We start from the raw sequence: 17,003 nt of genomic DNA, 5'->3' as shown, positions 1-17,003 counted from the left end.
AGCCCTTGTCATGCAGTGAGTTGAAAATTCTGGGTCCTAATTGTAGAGGTAGTTCCCTGGTCTCTAACTGCCTCTTAATGTGAAAAAATGATGCAAATAATGTTTGGCGTGTTCTTGCATTCTGAGAGGTCATAAATAATTAGAAGAATATTTTGTGAATTATGCTCAGCTTATCAGCAGGAAGACATCCTGGAAGTTTTTTGGCCTGCTTGAGCTAAAAAAACCAACCAACCAACCAAAAACAAACCAGAGAAAATTGTGTCAATTTTCTCTAAAGACTTTATATATTCTCTGAGGAAATACAGAAAATTGTATTTTTCTACATTTATTTTTCTTTTTCACTTTAAACTACTATTGAAATAGAGTTAAGAAAGAACACTTCAAACATTGTTCCTATACAGAATTTCGTGTATGTTCTTAAATTTCTGTGCTCTGAACAAGCCTCATGGCCTGGCTGAAACTTAAGCTCATAGGTGTGCTAAGGCTAAGAACTCTCATGCCCCTTGTCTTTCTCTCTTTTGAATAGCTGCTTTTCTATACCAAGGATCCCCAAATTCCACTTACCACATGGACTGGCTTCAAAGTCCTTCTTTTTTTGGCATCCAGCTCACTTCCCATTCCCAGCAGCTCTTCTCATGACCACACTACTCACTCCTTGCAGCAATTTGCACTCAAGCTGTGAAGCTGTTCAGAAAACTAACATAGTCAGGAGCAAGCGATTTCTCAGGTAATTTTTCAGCCACTTCAGTTCCACAGGTAGTTCACTGAATGATGGCACAAATTATTTGCCAATCCCAGAGGGAAGGGACTGAGTGGTGCAATCTCTTTGGTAGAAAATTATGCTATCCTAAGGTGGTTTTCCAGATATGCATGATACCAGTATCAAGCTATTTTCACCCTGTCAGAGTACCAGATTTTCAAGAAGGAAGAAGTGCTCTTACCCAAATGCTTGTTTCCATTACTCCTGCAGTGCTGAACAGCTTGGTCCTGGCACGTGCAGTGGCTGCAGGGGAAAGGGGCTGCCACCATACCTCCATGCTCTGGCTATTACCCCGTTCCCAATTTTCTAACAGATCTAGCAAAATTATATGCCAGCTGATATGACAGACTTTATTTTCAGGCAAATCAGCAAACTATGTATACTGTGAATTTGAATTGAGCAAAGCTCAGAAATGGAAGGACTGGGCTCACACTGCACAAGGAAGTCCATGGAAGTCACTTTGGCACCAACTCAGTGCGCAAGCTGAGCTGCATCAGTGCTATGATCCAAGAATATCCAAATGCTGTATACCCCTCTCCGAATTCTTCAGCTGAGCAATTCACTCTCTTTTCCAGAAAAACATATTTTAATCACCATAACTGATAAAATGCAGTAACACACTATGAAAAGGGAAAAAAATCATCCTCTGAATGTCATGGCACAGCAGGAAAATGAGCAGGATGGTATTTAAACTGTGAAGTAATGTGCACACCTACACTACAAATGTTCTTTATCAAGCATCATACTATCATGAAGATGATGGCAGGCAAAATATGTTATATAATCTCTTGCAAGAAGATGAGACACAAATCCCAATATAAGGAAACAAAAGTATAAGAATTACTTTTACTCTGAGCTGATTTTCTGCTCTTTCCCAGATGGCAGAGGGGAGAAGAAAAGTTCATGCAAAGGTTAAAGAAAATTTGTGGAAAATTAGAATAAGTACCACCAAATTAAATAATCAGTTAAACTCAGTGTCCTAGTCAATCAAAAGATACAACTACCATCAGCAGATGCTGGAAAGCAGTAGCAAACAGTTGTGTGGCAAGTTGTGTCTATTACAAAATAGACAAGGAAAAATAATGGGAATATCTTTACTTTTCATATTGTTATAATTTTACTCAGGTCATTTATGTCAACTCATAGTCAAGAGGGACCATAGGTAATATGACTGGTGACATTATTCACCACATTCTAGGTAAGGGGAGTTTTATTACTATTGTTATTGTTATTTTTATTGTTATTATTCTTATTATTCCTATTCTCATTCTTACTTACTTACTCTTGCTGCTATTGTTTACTACTTACCACAGATGTACCAGAAAAACAAGGGCAGTAATTTTTGGTATGTCTATGTATGACTGTCCTCCTAACAATTAAATCTTACTGCATTTTGGGTCATTTAGTAACACCAGTAGCTTTGTACACAGTAACCAAGCATGTAAAAAAGATATAAGAGAAGAATAAAAAATTATTTTATATGTTTTGTTACCAGTTATAAGTGACTCAGTAGTCAACAAATCAAAACAAAATCATCCTTCAAATTCATCCCAGTACGAAGTTCCTAATGACATTGGTGAGCAAGCTCAATAATTTGTTTAATGAACTCAGTCACAGATGAAGACTACACTGGAGACTGTTCAGAAACAATTCAAAGTCCTTCTCAAAAAGTAACTGTGTCAGGCATTTGGGGACTAAACTTCATGCAAGAATCCACTTTGAGAGGACACAGAACTGATTGCAGGTACCCGTGCCACATACAGCTGTTTGTCAAAGCAAAGGGAGCAGGGAGGGAAACAATGATTTGTACCTGAAAAAGCACCACTTCTTAATTCCTGCTGGTTTCATTCTGGGCAGGGGGAGGAAACCAATCTCTCAGGCAGTGTCTTAAACTGTGAAACAAAAGGCAGTAAATCAGCGGGGCTACAGTCCTTTTCTCTCAATAATCTAAGTTTTTCTCTATATAACCTTTTCAAAATGGACTTGTGGGGAGATGCCCACACTGAGAGTCCATCTCTCTTCCAAGCACTTTCCACAGGGGCTCTGCTTCCCACAGTATGCCAGCACAGACAGCATGCTGCTTGCAGTGGTATGGGCATTTTCTGGACTCTTGGCTCCAATTCAGGTTTAAGATTGAAATCTATAAGGCACCTGTCACGATCTGCTAATACAAGCGGGGGTCGTGATGGTTCGTTTATCGATCTCAGAGTGTAAAAGGACACAAGAGATTTCAGTTTTAATCAAAACAGTGCACCTTTATTAAGTGCCCATAACACGGTAATGCAATAGAGGAGAGAGAGAGAGAGAGATAAAGAAAAACAAAATAAAAGAGTAGAGAGGAAGAAAAAGGGGGGCAATAGCTACCAACGGATGAGACAAAGTCCTCGTGGTCTTCTGCCAATAGATTCGTGTTCTTTCCATGGGGAGATCTCAGGCTTAGTTATTTCAGAAAGTCCCTTTATAGTCCTTTTCAGAAGCGAGGGGCAACTGGCCAAGAGGTGGGGGAAATCTACAGCCATTGTTATGGGGCCCATTGCTTTGGGAAACAGGTACAGGACAGACGTACAGGACAGGTGTACAGGACAGGTCGTACGCGACAGGTCATTCCTTTTCGCTTCAGCGCAGTCCTTCCCGCCTGGGCAACAAGAACAGTGCAGTCCATTGCGACCTGCACTAATTTCCTCAGGAATGCGTACCAGCTCCCGGTGGGCACACCCGTAGGCAACACTTGGCAGATATCCCACCTCAGCCAGGCCAGGACTGCTGTGTTCAGTCTCTGTCCTCGGCGATGATCGTGAGGCAGATGAGGGACCTTCGGACCATCTCTTACAGCACCCCATCACAGGGTGGAAAAGCAGATGTCCTGGAGGGTGGAAGAATTGTTGTCTGAGTCCTCCCTTTGATGGCTAAGCTGCATGAGGAGCAGGGATGGAAACAAGGCACCAGCTGTGTTTTCTGCAGGAGCTGGTCCAATCCAGGGACAGGTTTTCAGCCACCCCCTGAGCTGCATGCTGACAGGAGTCCCACGTCCCATGCTCCATGACCTGTGCCTTGTGCCATGGTCCTGGTTGCACAGAGGATTTGGCAGAAGCCAGCCCAGCACCCTGCTGTCCCCAGTGTAGAGCTGCTGCCGTGGTGGGGACAGTTTTAGACAAGCTTGGTCACAAATTTGGATCTAAACAGCCAAAGTCTACTAACATCTCACTTCAGGCTCCTTTGCCTGATACACTGTTCTGAGCCCAGATTTTCTGAGTCCTAGTTCAGCTGTCTTTTTTAATAATTTTTAAATGAACATTTTTATTTTTGTTGTAATTATTTAGGTTTCATTTGCTCCTCACTGTTCTCCCAGAGTCTTTCACATCATTCAGTCTTTGAACAAATCTTTTTGGCAGGGAAATTGTTTTGTTTTTCTTCTTGAGCAAATGAGCTCTTCTCTTTTTTTTTTATTGATAAGGACATCCCACACATCACTGGTAATACAGGCCTGAAGTCCTGATTCAGCACAGAGAAATGGCTCCAATTCTCCATACAAGATGAGGCTTTGGGTTAAGGAACACTCCACTGAACCCACAGATGCCCCAATAAAACTCCTTTTTCTGTGATTTTGCTGCAGTGAAATAATTTTCTCCCATGAAGAATATATATATGATGAATGATCAGGTTATTTTTATTCTAAATTGTATTTTATATGAGGCAGTCATTGGGAAAGTGAGGATCCAAGAGGTTCAGTGTTTAAAGCCAGAAGGAATCATGAGATCATCCAGTCAGGCTTCTGAAATATCATAGGCCATTAAATTTCATGATGGTATCTTACATTAAATCCAAAGGCTTTAGAAAAACTAAAGATTTTCAGGCACTCAGATCTTTTGAGGAGATTAAACCACATGTTGTAGGCAGAATACCAGAGAGACCAAGCTGGTGCCAGAGGAGTAGTGGATGGCAAAGAATTGATTAGGTGCAGGATGTTCCTGGAAAATAGTGCCCTCGTCACTGAGAAAAGTAAAAAAAATAATCTGTCAATATTCCCTGGGATTTAAGCTGCATTTCTGTCCCCCAGGCTGAACATGTCATGGACAAAGTAAGCAACCTGCATCAGCAAAACGAGGGATCACAGGCAATCCAGTCCCACTGACTTGAGAAACAAGGAAGACCCCCTTGGTCGGTCTAACCACGCCGCAGAGTCTGTAGCATTTTGTTAAGACAAAGCATTAAATCCTCCTTTCTAACAAAGGATTTTAGATGATCCTTTTCTGTTCATCTGATGGGAAATCAAGTCAGCATAAAGAACGCTGACTGAAAGATTTGACTGCACTTCCTCAGTGCCAGTGGTTGGTGGGGTGTACCAGCTACAGAATTGACTGAGGCAAGTGGGTAAGTCCTCACCCAGAACCCACCAGTCCTGCTGGGTCCTCCTCTAGCTACAACTCTCCAAAAATAGTAAACTTGGAGTTAAGATCATGCTTGAAAGAAAATCTGTTTTACATTCACAGCTTTTATATTTTGACTTTTTAAAATTTAAGAAAACTGACTATATTTAACAGTCAGCAAAATCTAAGCACTCATCTGATTCAGGAGCTCTCAATGTATTTCTTAAGTGCTACTTTTCTATTATGGAGCAAGGATAAAGTAAACACTGAATGTCATTGTAGTACCAAAGACATCCTGCTGAATTATAGGTGAACAGGAGTCACTGAAGTCTGGCAGGCACCCATGGGCTGCTTAAAACGGAATATTCATTATTCTGTGAATATCCTCTTGCCTTCAAGGGATCCTCCCGCAGATTTGCAATGTGTTGTCAGCCACTTTGCTTGCTGTCTTGAAGTAGAGTGGTAACCCATACAAAAGCAAACTGCAGCAATATTTAAGTTCCTGAAAGGACAGAGGAGCAAATTTTCTGCGTGATATATTGAACATCCTGAGTCTTTAGTCAATTAATTTCTTAGAGCTGGCAGGGCATCCTTTATGCTAGGGGAAAGTGATCTTAACACCTCTTATCAATATCTCTACAAAGATCAGCTCTTGACTGGTACCTTTGGCTCATGTGTCAGCTTGGTGCATGTCAGAGGAAATGACTCTGGGAAGCTACAGGGGTGGGTGGTGGTATTGTGTGAATTCAGTCTCCAAGCTCCTCAAGCAACATGGTATACTGAAACAAGGATGTGAGTGGCATTTAGTTCAGCCTGTAAATGAATAAAAGCAAAGTGTCATCCTGTGCTTCAGAATGAAAGAAAATAATTCCTTTAGACAGACTGATCTAGTTATATCAGCATTGACTTAAGTGGCAGGCCAAGGTGAAAGTCTTTTGAAATTTTTGTGTTGGAGCAGGAGAGATTGGCCAGTCAACACAGAATAAACTCTACCCAAGATTTATCTTCTCTGACAGACCATTGGACAGTGGAATTCATAAGTGAAATTTCATGGCTTGTGATTTCCAGAAGGTCAGACTTGATGATGAAAATGGTCTGTTCTGAACCAAAAAAAAATATCCATGGCTGTTTTTACAGAATGCATTCTATTTTAATATTTATTTTAAAATTGGTGAATTGAGTGAAGGAAAGAAAGTTGCAGTAAGAGTGGAACAGTTAATTTAATCTTTGTTACTATTTCTTGGCTCTTGCCAGATTTTGTCTCTTTGCAAGAGAAGAAAAGATCACAGTCTGTTACAGTGCGGATACTGTAACACGCGTATCAGACAACAAGGCCTGTGGAAAAGAAATATCTATGGACCAATTCTTGGTAGATGTTTCAGAGATGTTTATTTCTCCAGCCGCATGGCCGGGGCTCTGCCGAGGAACTCTGAATCACAGGACCCGAGGGTCCTTGTCCGCGCAGGGAACACAAACCAACCAATGGGGAACGAGGCTGAGCAGGGGCAGGGAAACCCCGTGTCTCCCCCCCAGGGCCCCTCTCCCAGGACTACATGGCAGGGGTAAAGGGAGCCGGACATATCACCTGTTTATTTTTAACAAAAAGAGATTTAGAACTTAACATTGAAAACAACTGGATAAACATAACAAGAACAGCTTCAAAACAAAACAAGCCACCCTCCTGAGTCTTTAAATGTCCAGACAGATTCTCCGGAACATCTTTAGGCTGACAGAAGGGAGACAGGACTCTCTGAGCATGCTTTGTGGGGAAACTGAGGCAGGAGAGGGTTTAATTTCTTCCCTCCCCCTTTTCATCCCCCCCTCAGCATTGGAGAGGAGTTGTAGGGAAAGGGAATTGTATAGGGAAGCCATGGGGTGAAAAACATATTAGGAATAAACTGGGGATGGGGTAAACTTAGGAAAGGGTTCATATTGGGTATAGGGTAAAAGGGGAAAGTGGGATTAGGAAAGGGAGACTCTAGGGGGGCTTATAATGGAGATATTCTCTAACATGACTACAATTTTTTGCATATATACTGCCTTTTACAGGAACACCATCAGGCCCAGTGACCTGTGATGCTTGTAACCCTTTTCTACCTTGTATAATTTTGAATTCCACCACCTCTCCATCTCCCAAGCCTGGGATGCATTTTTCAGGGTTATTCTTTTTAATAGCAGTTCTATGAACAAATATGTCTTGCTGGTTGTCACATCTCGTTATAAAACCATGATTTTGTTTAACATTATACCATTTTACTATTTCTAAAACCTTAGCTAGGGTGATCTTTTCCTTTTTCCAAGTGGCTGCTGTTTTCTGTCTTGCTGCGTTTTTGCTTTCTCTTTCGCTTTCGCTCGCTCCCGTGTTGGAATTGTCGGGGCTGCTTGTGCCTGCGCGCTCTTCCTGGGGTTGCATTTGGGGCCGTGCGGGCCAGGCCGGGCCGTGCTGCTCAGCTGCCCACGCTCCGCTGCCTCTGCTCTCAGCTGCGCTGCCACTGCCTGGGGCCGTGCCCATGTCTTGGCCCGGCCCCTGAGCGGCGGCCCCCCCGTGCCCTGCTCCAGCACGCATCTCAGCTAGGTGCAGCTGCACTTCACCGCCATCGCCGCCAGCCGCTGCCCGCGCGCCGCCCCTCTCGGTCGGGCGCTCATGGGGCTCGCTCCACCATGCGCTGCGCGGGGCCAGGCGGGCACCGCTGGGTTGCACCGCTCCTGCCACGCCTCACTCTGCTGCCGACACCATGGCTCGCATGGCTCCGCCCATGCGCGGGAACTGCCTCGCTACTGCTCGGAGAGGGGTCAGTCCACGTGGCCTGGGCCGCACGGTCCCTGAGCCAGGCTTCCCTTCACCAAGACACAGCTGACATTGCTCAACAGTCTCGGTAATTAAATAATATTCACAAAAATATTCTTCCGTCGGCATATATTTTGACTCAAAAATTAACTGTGTCCAAACGGTATTCCAAAAGTCTTTGGAAAGAATTAAATCCCAAGAGACATAGAAAAAGTTCTTAAACAACCATGAAAGGAAATGTTTCAGTTCCTTTTGAGCTTGAATTAAGCTAAAATTTACAAATCGTTATTCAAGAATCTTTTTAAGTTTAAGATAAATGTCCATATGCGGCTCTGAGAGCCAAGAGTCTTTCCACAGTTCCTCCCTAGTTTAGATATGGAATAGCAAAACAAAAACAAGAAGAGAAATCCAAAGTTTCCAGAGTTTACTTACAAATCAGTCGCTTAGGGATCAGGGATCATTCTGCTCGCAATTCACCGCCATTTGTTACAGTGCGGATACTGTAACACGCGTATCAAACAAGAAGGCCCGTGGAAAAGAAATATATATGGACCAATTCTTGATAGCTGTTTCAGAGAGATGTTTATTTCTCCAGCCGCGTGGCCGGGGCTCTGCCAAGGAACTGCAGCAATCACGGGACCCGAGGGTCCTTGTCCGTGCAGGGGAACACAAACCAACCAATGGGGAACAAGGCTGAGCAGTGGCTAGGGAAACCCCATGTCTCCCTCCCGAGGCCACTCTCCCAGGGCTACACGGCAGGGGGGAAGGGAGCCCAACAACAGTCCTTTCCTTTCTCTCACATTTGTTCTGTTTCAAGATGAAGGAAAAAAGAGTGACCTCAGCTCTTCACAGCTGAAGCCAAGGACTGGTTTATGAGGTTTTCAACCTCATAATGAAAAGCTATTATAGTTGTAAAATATACTAAAAATAGATAGATAGATAGATAGATAGATAAAAAAGAACAGATTTGAATAACAGTTTGAACTGTAAAACATCTTGAAACCTTGTTCTATTTTTTCCCAGAATTGTTGTTCCATACCCTTCCCCTACCTTCTGAAACCAAGTCCCACACTGCAGATCTGGCTTGCCATACATGAAACTCTCCATCTTCCCTTACTGTATCCAGCCACCCTCAAATACAATTGGGCATCCCCTTAGCCTGCAGCATTCACAAAGCAGACTTCTACATCAATAACAGAGCTGGTTTAAATTATAGTTTTGTACAAGTAAACTATTTTCATGCAACTTTTTCAGAATTTCCAGGTCGTTAGCAAGCAACCTAAAACTTGAAAACTAGCAATTTTTTGTGTCAAGAAAAAAACAGTCGTTGTTTTCAGTGATACATCCTTTATGTTCCCATGTGGCAGTAAAAACCAGGGCTATAACAGCATAACTTGACTACCTCCTATCCTACAGATGGTGAGTGAAAAAATGGTTATTAAAATAGCAAGTGTAAGGCAATAGTGTATTTTCAACTTGTTCTAAGTGAGGCATTAAGAACATAAGACCAGCTCTTCACCATTCCAGGGAAGTGCACAAAAGAGTTCAGCTTACAATGGTCCACAGTATCCCTGTTCTACATTTGTCACCCTGGACACGTCAACAAATCCCAACAAACTTTGGAACTGCAAGGACAGATCAGAGGCTACCAGTAGAGTGGATCACAGGAAATCAAACCGCCTTCCCTGTTTTCATCTGCCGAAACAAGCTATGCATCAAAGCACTCCACCTCCCTCCCTCCAAGGCACAAGCCTTGAAGCAATGCGGAAGCACAACAGGCACTGCAAAGCAGGGTTTGATCCATCTAGAGACTGAGGAACACAAAGCCAGTTCTGTGAGCACAGCTCAGAAATGTTCTCAGTGAACTTTATGAGAGGCTTTTCTTGATGAAAATTGGCAGCTGGTGACAAGTTCAGTGGTTTTGAAGGGATGTATTGTGAGGGAATATGCAGACAGCATTGACAAGACCCTACTTTTTTTGTGTCTCAGTCTATAGAACAACCCTGATTAGGTAAAGATAATAACAACTGTTTTTCTTTGAAGGTGCACACCTCAGCTGTGAGTTTTACATCTTTGCAACAGCACAGAATCATTTCTTATAAGACGGTTAAGTGTCAGTGCTTTTTTCTTAAAGGCAGTATGATATAGCACTGATGCTACAACCTTAGGCTCCCACTCATTTCAAAGGATCCATTGACTTCATAAACTCACAGACAAAAGTATCTTAACACATTTCATTTTAGCTAAAGTGAAAAAAGCAGCTAAAGAAAGTAACAAATATTATGTTCCTAAAATTGGAAATTGAGTCATTTGCACAAACTGTGACACTCTTGTCTCTCTCCCCAGCAATCAGAAGACAAAATGTCAGCTATTTTCTCTAAAAAAAGAAACAATAGGCTAGATGTTAATTCTTGACCTCTACGACTCACCAGGGACTGTCTTACTGCACATCACTCACATGACAGACAATTTTTATCAGTGCTGACTCTAAGATGTCTTTCAGCAGCATATTGTCAAGGTCCATAATCAAAATCACACCCTTGCTTCTTTTTTTTTTCCCCCAGTTATTATGCATTCTCAGTGTCGTTGGAATAGCCTGCCCATACTCCATAGAAAGGCTTTGAAAACACCCAGGCAGAGCTCTCTGACAGTCCAGTTGATTTTACTGAGCACAATGCACAATGAGCTTGTTTCTCTCCTCTCCTAGTGCAAAATGAACAATGAATATTAAATAGATCCAGTTATGATGTGCCATTTTATCCTGATGAACAGAACTCTCCATGGTTTCCTAGTTCTGCATGTGGAGAAACAAGAAAAAAAGATGTAAGTAACTTCATTTGAAAACAAAGTCATGTGCTGCTTTATTGCTTTTTCTTGCCTTTCTATTCGTCACTTTACACTAATGTTGTGAGTATAAACAACTAACCTATTTTATGTGCTTTATTTTGTGCAGCCAAAATAAGATTAAGTGCATTCCACCAAGTATTGTTCCTGTTTCACACTAAATGCTGTGTGAACAATGTCATAAGCCCTTGTGAGAGCACCAGTCTGGGACCTTCGAAATTGTTGAGGTGATTAGGAGCATGTGCTCTGCTGGCTGTTACGGTTACACTTCCAGATCACTTGATACTTGTGAAAATCCCATGTAGTTTCAAGCCTAGACTAGACTGATTTTGACAATTTTAAAACATTTTCCAAACTTAAAAAAACCCCTTCCAATTACTATGCTGCTGAGAAAGACTGAAAATTCCAGGTTCAATATTGATGTTGATTCCAGCTGTGTACGCCAGTGGATTTACATTTGCCTGGCTAAGATCAGCATCTTCATTTTATCAGAGATAAAACCATTTGCCACTAATTCTCATAATGACCTCAGTAATTTTTCCTTCACATGGTTATTTAGTATGTCTCATGTACTAGAAAGAGAGCACTGCCCATAAAAATGTGCTACATTGTTCTGGTGTATTTTACATGAGCGCAGCCTGGGGGCAGAAAATCTTTGGTCAGCCTCTTTCTTCTGAGTTTACACATCATGTGTTCAGTTATCAAAATGAGAAAAAAAGCATTTATAGAAACATTTCTATTTGATTAAATTCAATAACTGCTCTAATTTCTTGATTATTAATCTTCTTCAGACATTACTGGAAACACAGATTTAGTGTGGCAACAAAAGTATGACATAAGCTCCACAGAAAGTCTAGACTGCAGTAAGCTAAAGGAAGAATTTTTGGCCTCTTTTTTCTTTGGGGAAGTGCAAGCTTCAGGCTATTTTATGTTTGGCTCTTTCCATAAATTCACTTAATACCTTTGAAACCCTTCACTCATTCTCTGCTCCTGAACCACAAACATCCCAACTCTCAATCTGGAAGTATCTTGGGCAAGATGTCACTACAGCCCTCCTGTGCTAAGCAGCTTCAATTGGGAATTCTCTTACACATTCCCATTTTTCTACTATGGAATCATCATCTGGGATGATACTTGTCTAAATTTAAAATATTTAAAAATACAAGGTAAGACTTATGTTGGCATGTAAAATTACTCCCCACAAAAATCAGAAGATTCAAAATGAGAAGGCATGGGAGCAGTAGATCCACAGCTAAATCACAGGAACTTTATCCCAGATCTTCTTATATTGCTACAAAGTCCCCTCACAAGTTTCTTCTCCAGTGAACATAGATGTCATGCAGAAAGGACAGAACAAGCCACTAGCTTGGACACAAGCATCCTGTCCACGCCACCACTCATTGCTGCTCTGGTCAGTGGTGCTCTACTGGTTCTATGACTGTGATGGCCAAGGGGAAGAAGACACCTGTGTAGGCTCAGGCAAAGCTTGAGATTAGCCTACATGAGTATTCAATTTACAGTATTAATGCTGAAGCAAACTAGGTACCCATTATGTAAACAACAAGTGACACATTAAACCATTCTACAACTTAATGAAAGCTATAACTTTTTTTTTAATGCTATAAGCCAAGTGGAAAATGCTGATGAGAGAGGAGTCCTTTCTCTGCTATTGCAGCAATTTACACTATGGGTTTTAATTAATCTCTTCCCTCGATTTCCCCTGTCTTTCATTGCAGAACTGACTTGTTTTCTCATTTGAAAAAATCCAGCTCTCTAGCAGCTCACTGGTCTCTGGAAAAGGACTAACCCATTTGAAGTCATCACTAGGGGCTTCAAGCAGGTGTCCAGAAGAGAAGATGTGAACTACTCTAAGTAATTACTTTCAGCTCTCAATTTGTCCTTCACTGGCTATTTGAAATCTAACCTTAAAGGTGTCAAATGGCACTTCACATCATCTTCACAGCACGTAAAACTCAAAGCAAGAAAAGTTACAACACAGTAACTTCTCCAGCTTTTCTTGACACCAAAGCCCTTGCAGGTGCTTGTGAGATGTAAGAGATTAGGAGAGGTGGAGGTTTTACCTGAGATATCAGAGTGCTCTTGAGAAAGGCTCTGACACAGTGGAGGAGGCTGTGCTCGACCAGAATTTGTGAACAGGGGAGCTAGCATCAGCTGGCCACAATAAGATCCAGATGACAAAGATTTTCAGGCAGTGAATCTGTATTTCCTCTCTGCCTCTAGTGGGACTATATCTCAAGTTACTGTATTTTTTAACAACAATACTTCTACTTGACAGTTGCTTTGCAACAGACTATAATCTCAGACACAGTTTCTTACTGGCAAATACATTCTCATAGTAAAAATTACAAGGGAAAGAAAGAAATTACAGCTCTGAGAAAAGTGATTACAGCAGAGGTAGACAAGAATTAGACCATCCAAAGAATGTAATTTTAAGGTTTAATGATCACAGGCTATACGCTGCAAAATGCCTGTGACAGATTATGTTCACCACCACGTGGCTGCCTGCAAGGAGCACGGCTGTCTCATCCTCCTGGCCACAGCGGGGTTCTAATCTTTTTCCACCATTAGGATGGTACATTTTTGAGAACACCTTGGAAACTGTAAAATGATATCTTGGGTTTGGGTTTTCTTATCTGATACTTTTTTAAAGCATTTTCATTGAAGAAAATGATAAAATTCTCCCTGGGGCCACAACACTAGAGTTTTACTGGGTTTTCGTCATTCCACTCTGAAGTTTTGCAGCTTATGAGAGGTCTCCTACCTTAAAATTCATGAAGTCTGTTTAAAAATCTATTTTTTGCATAGAAAAATCAGGCAGTCTTCATAAGCCTAAAGACACTTGACCAGGCTTTGTAATTTAAGGAATCTTAACTTGTTACCTTAAAAATCCCCACAATAACTCTGAATTTTGTGCTTAATGGGTTTCTCAAAATTCCTTAAGTCCTTACAACTGTGTACAATCCTAAAAAATACCCAGCTAGAATTGTCTTAAATCCAGATGCATCTGACTTTGAAGTAATTTTTTCTGAGCCCTTTTTTTATAGTTATATTTTCTAAACACTGATCCAATCAACTGAACAGCATTTGTTGAACAATCCGTGGTTTGCTCTTCTGCTCTACCTTAAGCTGACAATACAGTCTCCAGTTCCACAATCAAATACCCATGGGGAAGAAACACCAAGCAGGGCACAAGCAATGTACCTGACTTTATTGTGTGGTGACACACGTCCATGGCAATCCTCCACCACTGACCACCACAGTCATGGTTCAGCCATGGGCTCTGCCTGGACCCAATCTCACAAAAGACCCTCTGTAAAGCTTTAATGTCTCCCTCTCTCCACAGGTTTTTGAGGAAGAAGAATTTCATAGTTTTAATAACAGAAGGGGTCAGGTTGTACAACATTTGGTACTGCTGGGTGACATGTAGGTAAGGTCACTGGAAGTGGGACAGGAATTTCTGGGGTTATGGTGCTTCAACAATCAAGGCCAGATGCTTGATGGGTTTTGGATGAATTTTCAGGCAAGTGGAGAGGTTGCATTTTCAGACTGGCATGACTGTGACAGAGAGGTCTGATTCCATTTCAGAGAGAAATACTACAAACTCTTCTGGCATTATGGGAAGGCTGAATTTCCTAAATACTGGCTAAAAAATGAGCACTATCAATACCAGTACAAGGTATTCATGGATATATTACCCAGCACATTTCTTCTTCATCACAGTTACAAGCTGTCAATGAGATGTAACACTGGGATTTCAGCAAGTGTAAAGGGCATTAAAAGAGAGATGGCTAATGGACAGAATAATAGAAAGTAACTGCAGAATGATCACAAATTTATTCTGTTTATATTTAAAACCAAAGAATAAATAGGAGTAGGTCTTCAGCTAAAGATTTGGATTTCAGAAAAGCAAATTTAGACAAGCTAAAAACAGATTACAAAATCTGGTGGACTGAGATGATACAGCAGTTTGACAGTGGAAGGAGAAAGGAATTTATTGCTGTCTGAAGGGCTGAAAGTAACGGAAATCTTTAACCTCAGCCAGAAAATGGATAAAAGATAAGCCAGAAAACTTATAAAAATGGATTCCACACTTATGTAAATAAATATCTACCTTTAATAGGATATCTTAAAATAGATTATATTACTTTTTTAAAGGATATAAGCAAAAAGCTTACATGACCTAGAAAGACAAAAAGACAGTTATGTAAGTAAAGCGAAATTTCGCAGGGTAAGACATACATGGGTAAAAAACAGTAACTGAAAAAAAATAACCTGAGCTGGATCCTGCAAGCGATGAAAAATAAACAAAAAATGTCATTTGGAAATCTACAGCAGAAGAAAACAAGGAAAATAAAATTGCCTGCTAGTCCTGATGATTTGGTAACCTGTACATTAAAGATCAGTTAGGTATGCCCCCAAAAATAAAGGAACAATTTACGCAGATGTTCAATAACCAGGGATGCACAGATAGCAAAGGCAATATATACATTGGGAATGGCAATATGATAATTAATCTCAGTTCCCTGGAGAAGACAGAAAACTTGAGGAGGGTCACAAATGAGTGTAGGAGGTGAAGAAGTGGGAGTAGTCTCCACACCAGAAAGAAGGTCTTATACACAATGTAGGTGTATTTCTGAGCTGTTTTTAGGAAATACTCCAAATCCACAAATCTGGTACTTTCTAAATTGAATCTACTTACAAGAAGAAGGGAAGTGGGACGTAAGATGAGAAAACTCCAAAAAGGATCCAAACAATTATCATTCTTTGACTTCAATAATAAGGCTTTACAACACCTTTGGAAGGAAAGGAGAACACAGGCATGGAGATAAGCACAAAGCATCTTGCCAATACCCTAATCTCAGTAGGGACTACCTACTAAACATGAGTGTCTCCCACTGGTCTTCTTCCTGCTCCTGGCTCTGCTCAAGTCCATCTAACTCATGAAAAATCCAGAAACAAGGAGAGCACAGGAAGCTAAAGCGTTGAATCATGTGAAGTACGCATTCTCTATTTGCATTTATACCATAAAAGCACACACCACTGATGCCTTAGGTTTTAACTTTCATATTTTTCAAATCCTGTGCTGCCTAGTGTGTAACTCTGATGTTTCTTGTAGCCTGTTAACTTCTGCTCTCTCATGCTAGGTAGACATAACAAAGGCTCTCCAGGCCTGCTCTCCAAGGACACTCAGACTGTCGTAGGCCCAAAATGTTAAGAGGGGGGATGAGCTTGGGAAAACTACATCATTAACTGAAGCTTTAATTGGAGAATCAACCCTGATATGCAAATGAACCAAACTTATAAAAGTATGAAGATGTTGTCCATCTTGGGTTCCATCTTGGCAGTAGCCTCTGGCTCCCCAGGGTATACCTTTGAAGGCCCTTCAAATAAATACCTACCTTTATACCCTTATTCTTATCTAGTCTCTATTTTTAGGTGGCCTCTCAAGGCATCACCACAATCAGCCTTTTTTTCTCCATTTCATTAATCATTTTCTATTCTCCTACAGAGTATCTTGCTCTCTGTCTAGCTGGCCAGAATTTTTAAACATCTTCTGGGTTCAGTTCATTTTTCTTGAACTGATGACAAAACTCTTGACTGCTCTCTTTCAGAGGAGGGCTTGTCAGGACATTGTCCAGTGATATTTAAACTTCTTGAACTGGGAAATATTTTTCCCAAAGAATTCTAGGGGTATCTCTGCTATCTCTGTCTCTCTTATACGTGACAAGTGGTGAGACACCTGTCATTGACAAGTACATTCAAGTCTACCTTAATCGCTTCTCCCTGATCAGGTTACAGTGAAAGTTTATAATGGAGACTTTCTTGTCCTAAAGGATGCTTTTAATGTCCTGTACTCAAATTTTATTTTTCTGCCCCATCCACCATCCTTCTCCTGTGCTGATATTCTCATATTCTTCTGAATGATGATGCTTCTCAAATCTGTCACTGCTGCACTCATCCTGTTTGTGTGAAGGTCAGTGGAAAGAAATAGGGTTAACTCTTCTAGGAACATCCCGCTACCTCATCTCTGAAGCTATTTCCCTCACAGCAAGTTCCTGGGTGTGCTCTAGTTCCCTACAGAAATTTCCATATCTCAAATAGACTGTGGTACTCAAATCTAAAATGAATGGCAATCAAAAGAGATATGGAGCATCTAAACTGTATTGAAACTATCAGATGAATTGCAGCCTTTATCAGGATTTGTCTCTTTATCTGCTTCCAG

General features: G+C 41.2%; 1 long non-coding RNA gene across 1 annotated transcript in view; it reads right to left on the bottom strand.

Annotated features, from left to right (window-relative positions):
- Positions 1-573: 573 nt before the first annotated feature.
- The window catches only part of LOC109144940, a 36,695-nt gene continuing 20,265 nt past the window's right edge, over positions 574-17,003 (bottom strand). The window contains exons 2-3 of the long non-coding RNA XR_002046002.2: positions 2,571-2,652; positions 574-684 (exon numbers count right to left, since the gene is read on the bottom strand). This is a non-coding gene — a long non-coding RNA (uncharacterized LOC109144940). The remainder of the gene's footprint in view (positions 685-2,570; positions 2,653-17,003) is intronic.

The sequence above is a fragment of the Corvus cornix genome, chromosome 3 (genome assembly GCF_000738735.6).
Source record: "Corvus cornix cornix isolate S_Up_H32 chromosome 3, ASM73873v5, whole genome shotgun sequence".
Lineage (NCBI taxonomy): Eukaryota > Metazoa > Chordata > Aves > Passeriformes > Corvidae > Corvus > Corvus cornix.
Note: the sequence above shows the minus strand (reverse complement) of the source record. Positions and strands in the feature narration are given on the sequence as shown.